Raw genomic sequence first — 16,413 nt, forward strand, 5'->3', positions numbered from 1 at the left:
AGTGGGTCCTCTGTTGCTGTTCCTGGATGATGTTATCGCTTTTTGCCGCACTCTGCCTGGAATTCTTGATCATAATCTTGTAAATCTGCAACATGTTTTTCCTTTGTGGGTCGTATAAAATATGCGATAATTATAACATCCTGTTTTAAGCTGATGGCAGCTCAACTTTGCCGTCGTAGAACAACTTTGTGCTTTTACCTCTTCCTCCTCACCTTTTGGATCCATGTTGCAGTGTGATCTTTTATGTTGTTTATCTGTGAGAATTTAATGTAGTTAGGGTTATTTTAACGCACTTTGTAATCACTTTTAAACTGGAATTGTAAAAGTGGTCTGTGTATCACCATTACAGTGTTGAGGAATCCGGATTTGAATGTACATTTACGGGAACCCCCGGGGAGTGTCACACGTTTATGTTTCAGACTGTTGCATTGTTTCATGGCAGCTTCAGAGAGTGCCCTTTAGCATTTTTTGTAAGACAGGTTTAGTGATAACAAGCCTTTAGCTTTTGCTTGTTTGGGAAGGTCTTTATCACTCCTTCATTCCTGAAAGACAGCTTTTCTGGGTATAGTATTCTCGGTTAACAGGGGTTTTTTCTTTCAACATTTGGAGATATTATTCCATTCTCTTCCTGGTCTGCAAAATTTCTGCCGAGAAATCAACTTTTAGTATTATTAGGACTTTCATGATAACTTGCTTTTCTCTTGCTACTTTTAAAATTCTCTCTTTGTTTTTGACTTTTGACAAAATTTTTGTAATTTTAGCATCCTTAACGTCATCCCTCAGTATCCATGGGGGATTCGTTCCAGGACTCCCGCGGCACCCAATCTGCAGATGCTTAATTCCTTCAGGTGAAACGGCATAGTATCTGCATCTGACTAACCTACTCACGTTCCCCTAGTCTTTAAATGACCTCTCGGTTACTTTTCATACCTCATACAATGTAGCTGCTGCATAAACGCTTGTAAATACAATGTAAACGCCAAGTGGACCACTGCAGTGCATGGAAGACTCAAGGTTTGCTTTTTGGAGCTTTCTGGATTTTGTGAATGTTTTTGATCAATGATTGGTGACTCTGGATGTGAAGCCGCAGATACTGAGGGTTGACTGTATAGGGTAACAACTCTGTTTGGGCTCAATCTATTTGGGGTCCTTTGGGCCTCAAAACTCTGGAAGGCTCTCTCCCCAAGTGCGAAATGTTTTCAGCCGTTAAATCTTTAAAGACTGTCTCTCCTCTTTTCTCCTACTTCTCCTGGTGGCCCCACAGTGTTGTTAAATTTGATGCTGCCTCATGCCTGTCGTAGTCTTTTCTTCATCCTCATTCATCCTTTTTTTTTTTTTGCCCCTTGGAATAATTCCAAATGGTTTATCTGAGTTCACTGATTCTTCTACTTGATCAAATCTGTTGTTGAAATTCTATCGAATTCTTCAGTCATTGTATTATTTATCTCTAGGGGTTTTTTCATTGTTTATTCTCATAGTTTCTCTTACCTGGTTGAACGTCTCATCTTATTCATATATTGTTTTGCTAATTTCATTTGGTTTTCAGTGTATTCTTGAAATTCATTTAATTTCTTTAAGAGGATTAATCTGGATTTTTTGTTAAAACAGTTCATAGATTTCCATTTCTTTTTTTTTTAATATTTTTTTTTATTTTCCCACTGTACAGCAAGGGGGTCAGGTTATCCTTACATGTATACATTACAATTACAGTTTTTCCCCCACCCTTTCTTCTGTTGCATCATGAGTATCTAGACAAAGTTCTCAATGCTACTCAGCAGGATCTCCTTGTAAATCTATTCTAAGTTGTGTCTGATAAGCCAAGCTCCCGATCCTTCCCACTCCCTCCCCCTCCCATCAGGCAACCACAAGTCTCTTCTCCAAGTCCATGATTTTCTTTTCTGAGGAGATGTTCATTTGTGCTGGATATTAGATTCCAGTTATAAGAGATATCATATGGTATTTGTCTTTGTCTTTCTGGCTCATGTCACTCAGTATGAGATTCTCTGGCTCCATCCATGTTGCTGCAAATGGCATTATGTCATTCTTTTTTATGGCTGAGTAGTATTCCATTGTGTATATACACCACTTCTTCCGAATCCAATCATCTGCCGATGGACATTTGGGTTGTTTCCATGTCCTGGCTATTGTGAATAGTGCTGCAATGAACATGCGGGTGCATGTGTCTCTTTTAAGTAGAGCTTTGTCCGGATAGATGCCCAAGAGTGGGATTGTGGGGTCATATGGAAGTTCTATGTATAGATTTCTAAGGTATCTCCAAACTGTTCTCCATAGTGGCTGTACCAGTTGACATTCCCACCAGCAGTGCAGGAGGGTTCCCTTTTCTCCACAGCCCCTCCAGCACTTGTTATTTGTGGATTTATTAATGATGGCCATTCTGACTGGTGTGAGGTGGTATCTCATGGTAGTTTTGATTTGCATTTCTCTTATAGTCAGCGATGTTGAGCATTTTTTCATGTGTTTGCTGGCCATCTGTATTTCTTTCTTGGAGAACAGTCTATTCAGGTCTTTTGCCCATTTTTCCATTGATTGATTGGTTTTTTTGCTGTTGGGTTGTATAAGTTGCTTGTATATTCTAGAGATTAAGCCCTTGTCAGTTGCATCATTTGAAACTATTTTCTCCCATTCTGTAAGTTGTCTTTTTGTTTTCTTTTTGGTTTCCTTTGCTGTGCAAAAGCTTTTCGGTTTGATGAGGTCACATGGGTTTATTTTTGCTCTAATTTCTATTGCTTTGGGAGACTGCCCTGAGAAAATATTCATGATGTTGATGTCAGAGAGTGTTTTGCCTGTGTTTTCTTCTAGGAGTTTGGTGGTGTCCTGTCTTATATTTAAGTCTTTCAGCCATTTGGAGTTTATTTTTGTGCATGGTGTGAGGGTGTGTTCTAGTTTCATTGCTTTGCATGCAGCTGTCCAGGTTTCCCAGCAATGCTTGCTGAATAGACTTTCTTTTTCACATTTTATGTTCTTGCCTCCCTTGTCAAAGATTAATTGACCATAGGTGTCAGGGTTTATTTCCGGATTCTCTATTCTGTTCCATTGGACTGTCTGTCTATTTTGATACCAGTACCACACTGTTTTGACGACTGTGGCTTTGTAGTATTTCTTGACGTCTGGGAGAGTTATGCCTCCTGCTTGGTTTTTGTTTCTCAGGATTGCTCTGGCGATTCTGGGTCTTTTGTTGTTCCATATAAATGTTTGGATTGTTTGTTGTAGTTCTGTGAAAAACGTCATGGGTGATTTGATAGGGATTGCATTGAATCTGTAGATTGCTTTGGGTAGTATGGCCATTTTTACAATATTGATTTTCCCAATCCAGGAACATGGACTATCTTTCCATTTCTTTACATCTTCTTTGATTTCTTTGATTAAAGTTTTATAGTTCTCGGCATATAGGTCCTTTACCTCCTTGGTCAGGTGTATTCCGAGGTATTTGATTTTGTGAGGTGCAATTTTAAAAGGTATCGTATTTTTGTATTCCTTTTCTAATAGTTCATTGCAGGTATACAGAAATGCAACTGACTTCTGAATGTTAATCTTATATCCTGCTACTTTGCTGAATTTATTAATCAGTTCAAGGAGTTTTGGGGTTGAGTCCTTAGGGTTTTCTATGTATAGTATCATGTCATCTGCATACAGTGACAGTTTGATCTCTTCTCTTCCTATATGGATGCCTTTTATTTCTTTTGTTTGTCTAATTGCTGTGGCTAGGACTTCCAAAACTATGTTGAAGAGCAGTGGTGAGAGTGGGCATCCCTGTCTTGTTCCAGATTTGAGTGAGAAGGCTTTCAGTTTTTCCCCATTGAGTATTATATTTGCTGTGGGTTTATCATAAATGGCTTTGATTATACTCAGGAATGTTCCCTCTATACCCACTTTGGCGAGGGTCTTGATCATGAATGGATGTTGGACTTTGTCAAATGCTTTTTCTGCGTCTATTGAGATGATCATATGATTTTTGACTTTTCTTTTGTTAATGTGGTGTATGATGTTGATTGATTTGCGTATGTTGAACCATCCTTGTGAACCTGGGATGAACCCAACCTGGTCATGGTGTGTAATTTTTTTGGTATGTTGTTGGATTCGGTTGGCTAAGATTTTGTTGAGAATTTTTGCATCTATATTCATCAATGATATTGGCCGATAGTTTTCTTTTTTGGTGGTATCTCTGTCTGGTTTTGGAATGAGGGTGATGGTGGCATCATAGAATGTCTTTGGGAGTATTCCTTCTTCTTCAACCTTTTGAAAGAGTTTAAGGAGGATGGGCACCAATTCCTCTTTATATGTTTGATAAAATTCACCTGTGAAGCCATCTGGTGCTGGACTTTTATTTGTAGGGAGTGGTTTTATGACCTCTTCAATTTCATTTCTAGTGATCGGTCTGTTCAGTTGGTCTGTTTCTGCTTGATTCAGTTTTGGCAAGCTGTAAGATTCTAGAAAATTGTCCATTTCTTCCAGATTGTCAAACTTGTTGCCATACAGTTGTTCATAGTATTCTCTTATGGTTTTCTGTATTTCTGCTGTATCCGTTGTGATTTCTCCTTTTTCATTTATAATTTTGGTTGTTTGGGTTCTTTCTCTCCTCTTTTTAGTGAGTCCAGCCAGGGGTTTGTCAATTTTGTTCACCTTTTCAAAGAACCAGCTCTTGGTTTTATTAATTTTCTCTATTGTTTTTTGAGTCTCTTTTATTGATTTCTTCTTTGATCTTTATAATTTCCTTCCTTCTGCTGACTTTAGGACTTTTTTGTTCTTCTTTTTCTAATTCGTTTAGGTGGAGGGTTAAGTTGTCAATTTGGGATCTTTCTTCTTTTTTGAGAAAGGCCTGTATTGCTATGAATTTCCCTCTGAGCACTGCTTTCGCAGCATCCCATAGATTTTGAGAGGTTGTGTCTTCATTATCATTTGTTTCAAGGTAGTTTTTAATTTCCTTTTTGATTTCCTCATTGACCCATTGGGTTTTTAGTAGCATGTTGTTTAGTCTCCATGTAGTAGGTTTTTTCTCTTTCCTTTTCCCATGGTTGGTTTCTAATTTCATGGCATTGTGGTCAGAGAAGATACTTGAGATAATTTCTATGCTCCTAAATTTATTGAGATTAGCTTTGAGTCCCAATATGTGGTCGATTCTTGAGAATGTTCCATGAGCATTTGAGAAGAATGTGTATTCTGATTTTTTTGGATGTAGTGTCCTGAAGATATCAATTAAGTCTAACTTTTCTATTGTTTCCTTTAGGATCTCTGTTGCTTTAGTGGTTTTCTGTCTAGAGGATCTGTCCATTGATGTGAGGGGGTATTAAGGTCTCCTACTATGATTGTATTCTCATCAATATCTCCCTTTATGTCTGTTAATATTTGTTGTATGTATCTGGGTGCTCCTATATTTGGGGCATATATGTTGACAATAGTAACATCCTCTCCTTGGATGGATCCCTTAATCATTAAGTAGTGTCCTTCTTTGTCTTTCTTTATGTCTTTTGTTTTAAAGTCTATTTTGTCTGATATGAGCATTGCGACTCCTGCTTTTCTGTCATGTCTATTGGCGTGAAATATTTTTCCCCACCCTTTCACTTTCAATCTATATGTATCTTTTGTCCTAAGGTGAGTTTCTTGTAGGCAGCATATTAAAGGTTTTTGCCTTTTTATCCACTCAGCCACTCTGTGTCTTTTGATTGGGGCATTCAGTCCATTGACATTTAAGGTGATAATTGATAGATGATTATTTATTGCCATTTGAACCTCGTGTTCCAGTTGATTCTATGGTTCTCCATTCTTCCTTTTTTTTTTTTTTTGGTTGGATGGTCTCCTGTTATTATCTGCTTGAGTGTATTTTTTTTTTCATTTTTTGCAAATGCAATATTTCGTTTTGGCTTGTGGTTGCCCTATTTTTTAAGTATGCTAACCCCTTCCCATAATTGTGTGGTTTAGCCTGATGGTCCTGTAAGTTCAAACACTTCTTTACTATATTAAAATTAAGAAGAGAGACATACATATAAATAAAAAGGGTTATTTACCTCCTAACATCCCCTGCCCACATTTTATGGTTTTGATGACTCTTTTTTATTTTTTTCTTTTTAATTTTATTTTGTTTGAAGCATGTTCATGATTAAATCTGTATGCTGGCTTATTTGAGTGACTGCTCTCTGATTGCTGTTTCCTCAGTCCTAGTTCTTCCTCTTCTTCTTTCTTTTTTTTTTCTTTTCTTTTTTCTTCCCTTTCCTTCCTTTCTTTTTGGTTTAGAGAAGCCCTTTCAATATTTCCTTTAACCTGGGTTTTGTGTTGCTATTCTTTAAGTTTTTGTTTGTTGGAAAAAATTTTTATTTCCCCTTCTATTTTAAATGATATTCTTGCTGGATAGAGTATTCTAGGTTGCATATTTTCTCCTTTTAGCACTTTAAATATCTCTTGCCATTCCCTCCTGGCCTGTAGTGTTTCTGTAGAGAAATCAGCTGATATTCTTATGGGGGTTCCCTTGTAGGTAACATTCTGTTTTTCTCTTGCTGCCTTTAGGATCCTCTCTTTATCACTAACTTTTGCCATTTTTATTATGATATGTCTTGGTGTGGGTCTGTTTGGGTTCAGTTTGTTTGGGGCCCTCTGTGCTTCTTGTATCTTGAACCCAGTATCCTTTAGATTTGGGAAGTTTCCAGTGATCATTTCCTCAAATATATTTTCCATTCCCTTATCTTTTTCTACTCCTTCTGGAATTCCTATTATGCGTGGATTGGCCCGCTTTATATTATCCCATAGGTCTCTTATATTGCTTTCCAGTTTTTTGATTCGGTTTTCTGTCTGTTGACCGGATTGAGTGGTTTCCATTATTCTATCTTCCATATCACTGATTCATTCTTCTGCATTATTCATTCTGGTTTTTACTGCCCTTAGTTCAGTTTGCATCTCTGCAAGTGAATGTTCTAGTTTTTCTTGGCTCCTCCTTATATTTTCTAGTTCCTTTCTGAGGGTATCTGCATTACTGTTCATATCTTCTCTTAATTCCTTCAGTATTTTCACTGTTTCTCTTTTGAACTCCAGGTCTGTCTGACTGCAGAGATCTGTTTCATTGCTGACTGTTTTAGGTGAGTTCTCCTGTTGGTTTGACTGGGGGTGGTTTCTCAGCTTCTTCATCTTGCTTGTTGTTTTCTTTCTCCTGAGGGAGTTGTACTCTCCGTTATCGGGCAGTGTTTGCCTTGTCACTGCCTTGGAATATTTCCTGAGGGCTGGCGTTGTTGGTCAATCTTTTTTGAGGCAGTGTGGCTTTTCTGGAGTGTTGATGGGGCTAACAGTGTTTCTTTGGAGCAAAGGAGGGCTTCCTGAGGGCAGACAGGCCTGGGAGGTCCACACCACGATGGTAGCAGATTTCACTTGGTCATGCAGAGCTTGCTCTGGTGTTTTTAGGCTGTGGGGTTCTTGCAGGGGGTTGGCGGTGTTGGGCAGCTGTTCCTCAGGAGTGAAGCACCCCCTGGGGGCTGGAGCAGCTATCTGGGTTGCTGAGAACCTAAGAGGCTCTTCCCTAGGGCAGCCCAACTCAGAAGGACAGCCTGAGAATGTAGGCGGATCTTTTCACAGTCTGGCCAAGCTTGTTGCAGCTTTTCTGGGCTGCAGGGGCTCTTCCAGGGGGCTGGTGGTGCTAAGCAGCTATTCCACAGGAGTGGGGCACCCCCTGGGGGCTTGGGCGGGTAGCAGGGCCACTGGAAACCCAAGAGGCTCCTCCCCAGGGCAGTCCGACTCAGAAAGACCGTCTGAGATCTTTTCCCGACTCAGCCAGGCTTGTTGCAGCTTTTCTGGGCTGCAGGGGCTGGAGCTGGCCGTCCTATGCAGCTGATCCACTAGGTCTCAGCACCCCCTGGGGGCTTTGGCGGGTAGCAGGGCCCCTGGAAACCCAAGAGGCTCCTCCCCAGAGCAGCCTGACTCAGAAAGACCGTCTGAGATCTTTTCCCGACTCAGCCAGGCTTGTTGCAGCTTTTCTGGGCTGCAGGGGGCCCTGCCTGGAGCTGGCCGTCCTATGCAGCTGGTCCACTAGGTCTCAGCACCCCCTGGGGGCTTGGGCGGGTAGCAGGGCCGCTGGAAATCCAAGAGGCTCCTCCCCAGGGCAGCCCAACTCAGAAGGACCGTCTGAGATCTTTTCCTGACTCAGCCAGGCTTGTTGCAGCTTTTCTGGGCTGCAGGGGGCCCTGCCTGGAGCTGGCCGTCCTATGCAGCTGGTCCACTAGGTCTCAGCACCCCCTTGGGGCTTGGGCGGGTAGCAGAGCCGCTGGAAATCCAAGAGGCTCCTCCCCGGGGCAGCCCGACTCAGAAAAACCGTCCGAGAATTAGGCCAATCTATTTACGGCCTGGCTAGGCTTGTTCTAGCTTTTCTGGACTACAGGCCTTTTCTCGGGGGCTGGTGGTGTTTGGTGCTACTCTGCAGAAGTGTAGCCCCTCCAAAGGGCAAGCAGGCCTGTGCAGGGAGAGCCCCTGTGGTGGTAGGCTTCAGGCAATTGCTGCCTCCTGGATGGCAGGCAGCCCCAGGTTCGGTGAGAGCATAGGGGGTGGCGGGGGTGGGGGGAGGGGATGCACTGGGAAGCACAGCTTTCAGCTAGCTAGCATGGGGGGTATTCTATGGGGACCCACCCCTTCTTCTCTCTCCTCCCCAGCAGGGGCGCAGACTAGGCTCTTCTCCCGGGTTCCCTCTGATGCGGCTTTCCACTTCCCCGCCCCTAGAGTATTGTTCTCTTCCTCTGTGACAGCTTTGTTTTCTAGTCTCCCAGGCAGTCTCTGCCCCGTCAAATGGTTTCTAGACCTCCCAAGCAGTTTCCGCTCCGCCCCGCCCCCCCCCCAGCCCGGGGACTAACCTCTGGAGCCGAGGTCTCGGTGCCCAGCCCCCACCCAGGCATCTCAATTTTTGGTGACTGTGCCTGTAGTTCAGATGGTCCGTTGGGTTCTTGATCGGTTTTTCTGTATTCCGACTTACTGCTATTCTCTTCTCTGCATCTGGAGATTCCTCCGGTTCGTTTGATCTTTCCCCCAGTAGGTGACTTTCCAGGGTGCGGGATCCCTTTCTCCTCCGCAGTTCCCTTTCGGGAGCGCCCGTCCCGCTCGGATTCACCTTCTCTCACTCTCCTCTTTTCTCCCGTTCTGCCCAGTAATGTCACAAACTTCTTGCCGTTATTGGAGTTTAGGTTCCTCTGCCAGCGATTGGTTGCTGTTCTGTGCAAGTCATTTATTCTGTAGATGTGCTTTTTTTGTTGTGTTTGTGGGAGAGGGCGAGCGTGTCCCCCTACTCCTCTGCCATCTTGTCCTTTCTCCTCCATTTCTTTAATGTCAGTTATTGAAGCCTTATTAGTTTCCTTTGGTGTTGTCATGTTTATCTGATTATCTATGATCATGGTATCCTTGTGCTGGTATTTGCACGTTTCAGTAAGCGATCTCCTCTTCGAGAATTTACGGGTTTGTTTAGGCAAGGAAAGAACGTCATCAGACTGCTTTGCTTAGGAAGCTGGATGGGTTAGCTTGGAGCATTTGGGGCAGGCCCAGCTTTCTGCTGGGATCTCCAGTTTCATGAGGTACCTCCCTATGTTCTGAGGCAAGGAGAGGGTTGCCACTGGCTGGGCTCCTCAGTTTGGTTGGCCAGCTGCCAACCGAAATAAGCACCCTGGTTGGGTAGGCATGCTGGCTGGGCTTCACGGTTGGATGGGGCTATAGACCGGGTTCTGTAGCTAACCTTGGGTATGGTATGGTCTCAGGCTGTGCTCCTTGGGAGGACGGGACCAGTCGTTCGACTCTGCAATTGGACAAGGCCTCCTCGTGTTATGCTCTCTAGCTGGATTTGGCCTTGACTGAACTCCATATTCAGATGGGGCCACAAACATGGCTTAACAGTTGAGTGGAGCTGCCGGCTGTGCCCCAGGTTTGGGTAGAGTTGCAGACTGTGCTTTGTGATCAGTAAGGGCACTGGCCGTGCTCTTCCATGGAGCTTGCCAGGCTTTCTGGTCCAGTGGGGCCTCCAGCTCATCTCGTAGACAGTGTTTCATAATAGGGTGGGATTGCCTTGCCTGAATGAGGTTACAGGCCATGTTTAATAAGTGGACAGGGATGTAGGTAAAAGTCTGATGCTGGCTAGGGCTGTCAGCTGAGCTGCACAGCCGGGAAGTGCCTTAGACTGAGCTCTCAGGATGCCCTGGGTCACTGGTGAGGTTCCCTGGTCATGAGAGGCCAGAGGCTGTGCTCAGCAGTTGGGAAGGCAGCTAGCTTGGCTCCCTGCCTAAGCAAGGGTGTAGTATGGACTCCCCAGCTGCCTGAGTTCTGTGGCCAGACTTTCTGGTCACAGGATGGGAGTCTATGCGTAGCTGTTGAACAGGGCTGCAGATGTACTTCCCTTCCCAGATGGGGTCATATAACAGGCTCAGCATCAGGTATGACCGCTTGGCTGGGGACCCACATCATGCAAAACTGGAACCAAGCTCCCTGGCCAGACAGGGCCAGCAGCTAAGCTCCGCATGTGGGCAGAACCACTGGCTGGGATCTCTGCTCAGGTGCTGTTACTAGCAGGAACGTAGTCCACTAAGCTCTCAGTGCAGGTTGCTGTGAGCCACGCCCTCATCCTCACCTCTTGGGCTTATATTGTTGCCTTTCTTGGTTCCTGGTAGTTTTCAGTTTTTAGAGGACTCCCCAGGACTGGACCCAAAGAGAAGCCAAGTAACAAGTGCCAAAAGAGTGTGGTTATCTTCCTAAGAATTTTTATCAAATTCACTTTATCTAGGAAAGTCATTAACGGTTATTAGTAAGGTTACATGGATTTTTTTCAGTCAACTAACCTAGTTGCCTAAGTAAGAACCCTGAAGTTGGTGGGGAGGAGAGCACAGAACTAAAGAAAACGAAAGGCCCGCCCATGCTGCAGAACAGCGTGGCCAGGAATCTGAGGCAGGGGTGAGAGAGCATGACAGGTGGTGATGGGCAGAGCGGAGGTGAAAAGAGGGCTCAAAACAAGATGTGGAGAAGCGATACACACAGATCTCGTCTGCTTCATGATTTTCCGGGAACAATCCTGTGTTGGGCACGTCTTTGGTGCCTTTTATAGCAACAGCACATGTGTATTTCTTTTTTAATCGTTTTGTTGTTCTCTTTGGAATTTTAAATGCCTTTTAGCTCATAAACTCAAAAAAAAAAAGGGGGATTTTTTTCAAAAGAATTTAATGATCCATGGAGTTCCCTTCGTGGCTCCATGGTTAACAAACCCGACTAGGAACCATGAGGATGCGTGTTCAATCCCTGGCCTCGCTCAGTGGGTTAAGGATATGACATTGCCGTGAGCTGTGGTGTAGGTCGCACACACAGCCCCTAGCCTGGGAACTTCTGTATGCCGTGGGTGTGGCCTTAAAATAAATGAATAAATAAAGACTGAGGTCATTCATCAGGGAGGGAAAAGGGAGGACAAAGCTCGGTTGGACTGACCGAAGGGTCAGTTTTCTGTTGAGTGTGGTATGATATTCACTAGAGGTGGATACCTTAAGAGAAGATGAAACAAAATAATGCACCCTTTTCCAAGAGGCGTTTTCAATAAAATTGTAAAAGTTTAGTCAAAAGATGAGAGGAATATCAATAATGAGAAAAGAATGAGGGACACACATGACTTTCGTTTCTGAGAAACTTTCCTAGGAAACCCTGGGAAACAATCATTTTTGAACGTCGAGATCAGTGGCAGTAAGGAGTAAAGTTTTATCTAAAGATAATCTAAGGATTATCTCAATGCTTCTTATGCCTCTGGCTTTAGGCTTGTTTGTTCTGAACTATTGTTTTGTAAAGCAACACAAAATAGAAGGCGTCCAAACCTCCGCTCTAAAGAGCACTAAACATTCTAAAGAGCTGTGCGTTGTTGGGTGAGTCATTCTTTGGCCTCCCAGTTTACACGGGGCACAGAGGCAAGGGTTTGGAGCTCGGCAGGACCCCAAGGTGATTGCGTGAGGAGGATGCTGGGTGGGTGGGACTGTGTTCCTTCTAGTCCTACTTGAGCCAGAAAACACCCTTTGCGTATCTAGTCTACACATGAGCATATTTACTTAGCACATGAGTATGTATAGTCAACACATGAGCTTATCTAGTCAACAAACACTTTAGCTTCTCTATCAGATTTTTTGAGAAGAAAGGTTATAGAGCTTTAAAAAAGCATTAGTTTGGATGTTTCTAAATTTTTAGTTAGTCTGCAGACTGAGACTATATAAAATATATTTGTCCGTTCACTAATTCAGGGAAGTTTGTGAGTCTCTGAGCCATGAACTCTGCCGAGCACTGGGGTCACAGGGGGAACAAGATAATCAGGGTTCCTGGTCTCAAATTTTATAATAGCTTGGAGAAAACGGACGGGAGACAGGATCACCGCGGGGTGTGAGGCTGGGACAAACGCGGTGATGAAAGTACAGGGGCCGGTGATAAAGAACAGCTGGTCACAGGAAGGCCGGGCAACTAGTTAAGGGTAGGGAAGCTGTTTGCACCTGGGGCAGCGAGGAAAGGCTTCTCTAGACAGGGGAGGACTGAGCTGGTCCTCAGTCATGGAGGAACCAGGGAAGGATGAAAAGGAACCAGTCATGTGAAGAACGTTGGAAGAGCCTTCAAGACAGACGGAATAGCCACGACCAAGACCCGGAGAGGAGAACCATCTAGGTACTTTCCGGAAGCGGAAAGGAGGCCGTGGCTGCATAGGGAATAGCGACAGGTCATTTGAGATGAGCTTGAGGAACAGGTAGGAAGCAGATCATGAAGAACCTCTTATGAAACCTGTTGAAAGGTTTCAAGCAGAAGCAAACATCGTCTCTGACGGAATCCTCTCTGTAATTTCCAGACTTTGTTTAACAATGTCTGGCATGACTGGCTATCTCGAAGGATAAAATAAATTCCAGGAAAAAGAAATTGACAACATAAATGTGACTTACAAAGCATGTGATGTACCTAGTCTGTTTATGAGGTAGAGTGTGGTCTTTGCAGCAAATGGGGCTAGAACTATCGGACATTCACATGCAAAAAATTAAGTTGGATCCTTCCCCGTGCTATGCACAAAAATCCATACACACCGGGTCGTAGACCTAAATGTAGGAGCTAAAGCTGTAGCTGTCTCTTAGAAGATGATGCAGGAGTAAGTCTTCGTGATCTTGGGCTTCTTTGGGGGGATTAAAACTGCTTCTAAAGCTGATTGTGGTGGTGGTGGACAGCTGTGGGAATTGTACGCTTCAAACAGATTCATCCATGACGTCTCAGTAAAATTGTGTTTAAAAAACAGATGTGATGTGTTAATTCTGAGACAATACAGCTACTCTGACAAAGTTTAAAGTAATCAATAGGGACTCTCAGCTACTTCCTCTGTGTCATAAGCGGGCTGAACATCAAGCCAGCTGTTCTCCGTTAACACAACATTTATTTAAAAGCTTTCCTATTTCTGTAATCATTGAAGAACTCTATTAAAACAGGCACATGGTAGAAACTGTTGCTTTTTTTCCAGTCTGCCCTGCAAGCCTCTAAATACACAAACGGGTTGCAGTGGGTCATGTTAACTTGTCAAAGTCAATGTTTTGGAGCAAAACATTACTTGTGCATTTCGGAACAAGCAGTAAAACAAACCAGCCTAATATCAGTGGAATTTTACCATTACTACTACCCAAGAAGAAAAACAAACTGTCTTTAAAGAGAAAATAAATGTGAACAAAAGGACCAGGGGAGATCTTTCTGATTATAATGGTAGGGGGAAAAAGTGCAGTATAGTACACAGGCCACCCCTTTCTCACACATAACGAGCTTTTCAAATGTGCAGAAGTTTACTGTGAAAATGTTCCTGGTACATCCATTTCCTAGAAGCTAAAACGTAGTATAAAAACCTCTCACTACCCTTCGCCTTTTATTCACAAACTTTGGTTTTACTTCCGGCAGACAGCAGGTGTTCTTTAAGGCATTCTTTATTTATAATAAATACCAAGGGGACTGGCTACTGTCTAAGCATTTTCCACTCTGAGCATGCGTTCTATTATTCATTTATTAAATATTAAGCATGAGTTTTATGCCAGTCACAGTTCTGGGCACTCGTGTTACAACCATGAACAAAACAGACAAGGTCTCTGCTGTCATGGAGCTTACAGTGCCGTGTGCAAGAGCCGTGTGAACGAGAGTGGCGCCTTCTGATAGCACGGAATGCTGTGAAGAAGCGGAGACGTGGTCATGGGTACAGGTGCCCTGGTAAAGGGGCTGCTTTCATTGGGATGGCCCCAGGAGCACTGCCGGAGGTGACATTAAGCAGATGCCTAGGATGAAAAACTGTCAGGCATATGAAAATCTGAAAAGAAGGAAAAACGACTTCCTAGGTCAAGAGAGCGCCTAATGCAAGGGCCCTGGGATAGAAAGGGCAGTTCTTAAATCCCCCGTGGGGGGGGGGGGCAAGTGGCTGAGGCAGGAGTCTCTTAAGTAACTGCAAACATGATGTCAAGGAAACAGGGGAGGCGGATGGGGTGGGACGATCCCCTGACAAGAGGTTTGACGATGCCGCTGATGGCAGGGGCAGCTGCTTGGCAGCTTTTGCACTGGGAAAGATGTCTGATGAGCATTGGCGGTGATGATTTGGTTTGTTTTGCAGAAACGGGCTCTGAGTGAGAGTGGACCAAAGCATTTAGGAGGCTGTGCAGTCACGCAGATGAAAAAGCGATAGAGCAGTTGGGAACACAAGGGAACAATAGATAATAGTAAATACTGCTCACCTTCAAGACGTGTTTTGAAGCTGTAGTTGACTGGATTTGCTCATGGTTTGAGTATTGAGAAAGAGAGAACATATAATAAAGAATAAATCCTGGTTTTTAGCTGGAGCAACTGAATGGTTGATCATGCCATTGAGTGTGTCATAGAGTTACAGACTTTTGGTACTTAGGTGTGTGCAGGTATGTAATTTCTTTGTTCCTGGTTTATCTGGTTTTCTCACAAGCCCTAACTTACTGACTAGCTGAGGAGCGGTTGGGAGCTGGGGGAGACAGAAAATTTTTATACCCAATTCAGTCAAAAGCTTAATCCATTCGTATCATTAGTTGTCTCTCTAGACAATGCTCAGACTCTCAGGATGCTTGGTCTCTCAAATTCTAAATCCTCCACCCGCCTCTTCTCCTGCCGAGAACCGAGTCTGTCTCCTGGGGTGGCGGATGAGGGGGCCTGGAGCCAGAGGCAGGGCGTCCACACTGACGGGGGCCCAATCAGTGCCAGGCCGGGGCTGCTGCCCACCCTCCCGGCTTCTGATGGTGGCGTCTCCAGCTGCTGATGGGGGGAGCTTCCCCCGCTGAACGAGCGTATCAGTGGCTGCTAATCCTTGGGTCCCTCTGAGGTCGGCTGTGGTTCCCACTCGTGCCCTTTGCTGCAGAGCCACGGCTTCCCACGTAACGGCCACCGACGCTGACACTCGTGTGCAGGTTCCCATCCGCGTCCTAGAAGAGTCGGGGATTTAGCAACACCGTCTTCCCCGGTTTGACTCTGCCGAGCGGCCAAATCGACGGGGCCGTAGGCTGTGCGACATCTGCAGAAAAGACGCCTTTCCTGATTCCGTGTGAGGAGTACGAAACAAGGTCTCTTTGAAAACGCGGAAACTCAGAAAGAGATCTGAACACCTCGGTCTGCCTCCCTCTCCGCTGTCCCACTTTCTCCTGAGGCCAATGGAAAAGTCTAGGCTTTCTCTTTCCGGCCCTGTGTCATCTATTCTCATCCTTCTGCCATCCAGGGAAATCCTTAGAGTTCCGCGGGGATCAATGCAAAGGGTGTTTTCACTACAACCCAAGACGCTCTTGTGTGCTGGGTGCCCAGGGCTCAGCTTGTGAAATGTTCAAGTTGGAAACAAAGAAAGTAGAAAAATCATCTTTTAGTATATTCAACCTGTGGACATACCAACCCCTCCGGCTAAATGAGGTAAAAGTCCATGGACCCAGAAGGGCAAAATAGAAAAGATTCTAATAATTTTCAAAATATTGCCTGTTACAGTGGAGGTGTGGAGACTAAGAGAGAAACAGCCTGAGGGTTCGAGGAGGAAATGCAGGAGTTCAGCTGGGACACGTAACGTTTAAGACGCCCTGAGGAATTCAGGAAAAGCCGTCGAGGGTAGATCAGGAGGCAGTGGCGGGTCAGGACAGCAGACCGAATTTCAGGAGCGGGTAGAATGCAGACAGTATTTAAAGCCACAGGGACAAGATGAGGGCACCTAAAAAGAAGAAGGAGAAGAGGGCACTCCAGCACCACGTGGGTGGGCAGAGAAGAAGCCAGCGTGTGAGGAGAGGGAGTGGGGAATCCGGGAGGCCTGCTGCCCATGGAAACAAAGTTTAAAAACGTTTCAAGGATGAAAAAGAAGCTTCAGATAAGATGAGTCAGATAACCAACCACCAGACTTGTCTATATGGCGGTCGGTTGGTGACCTGAAAA

General features: G+C 44.5%; 1 protein-coding gene and 1 long non-coding RNA gene across 39 annotated transcripts in view; both read left to right on the forward strand.

Moving 5' to 3' along the window:
• COL24A1 (collagen type XXIV alpha 1 chain) overlaps nt 1-16,413 on the forward strand; it is a 330,869-nt gene that overhangs the window by 226,128 nt on the left and 88,328 nt on the right. The gene's annotated exons all lie outside the window — the stretch shown is intronic.
• On the forward strand, nt 8,740-13,650 carry LOC146404296 (uncharacterized). Its single transcript, XR_014844971.1, has 2 exons — nt 8,740-12,022; nt 12,066-13,650. It is a non-coding gene; the product is annotated as an uncharacterized LOC146404296 (long non-coding RNA).

The sequence above is a fragment of the Sus scrofa genome, chromosome 4 (genome assembly GCF_054392235.1).
Source record: "Sus scrofa isolate SSC_HxYL_T2T_F1_AM1 chromosome 4, Sscrofa_HxYL_maternal_Yorkshire_Landrace_v2.0, whole genome shotgun sequence".
NCBI lineage: Eukaryota > Metazoa > Chordata > Mammalia > Artiodactyla > Suidae > Sus > Sus scrofa.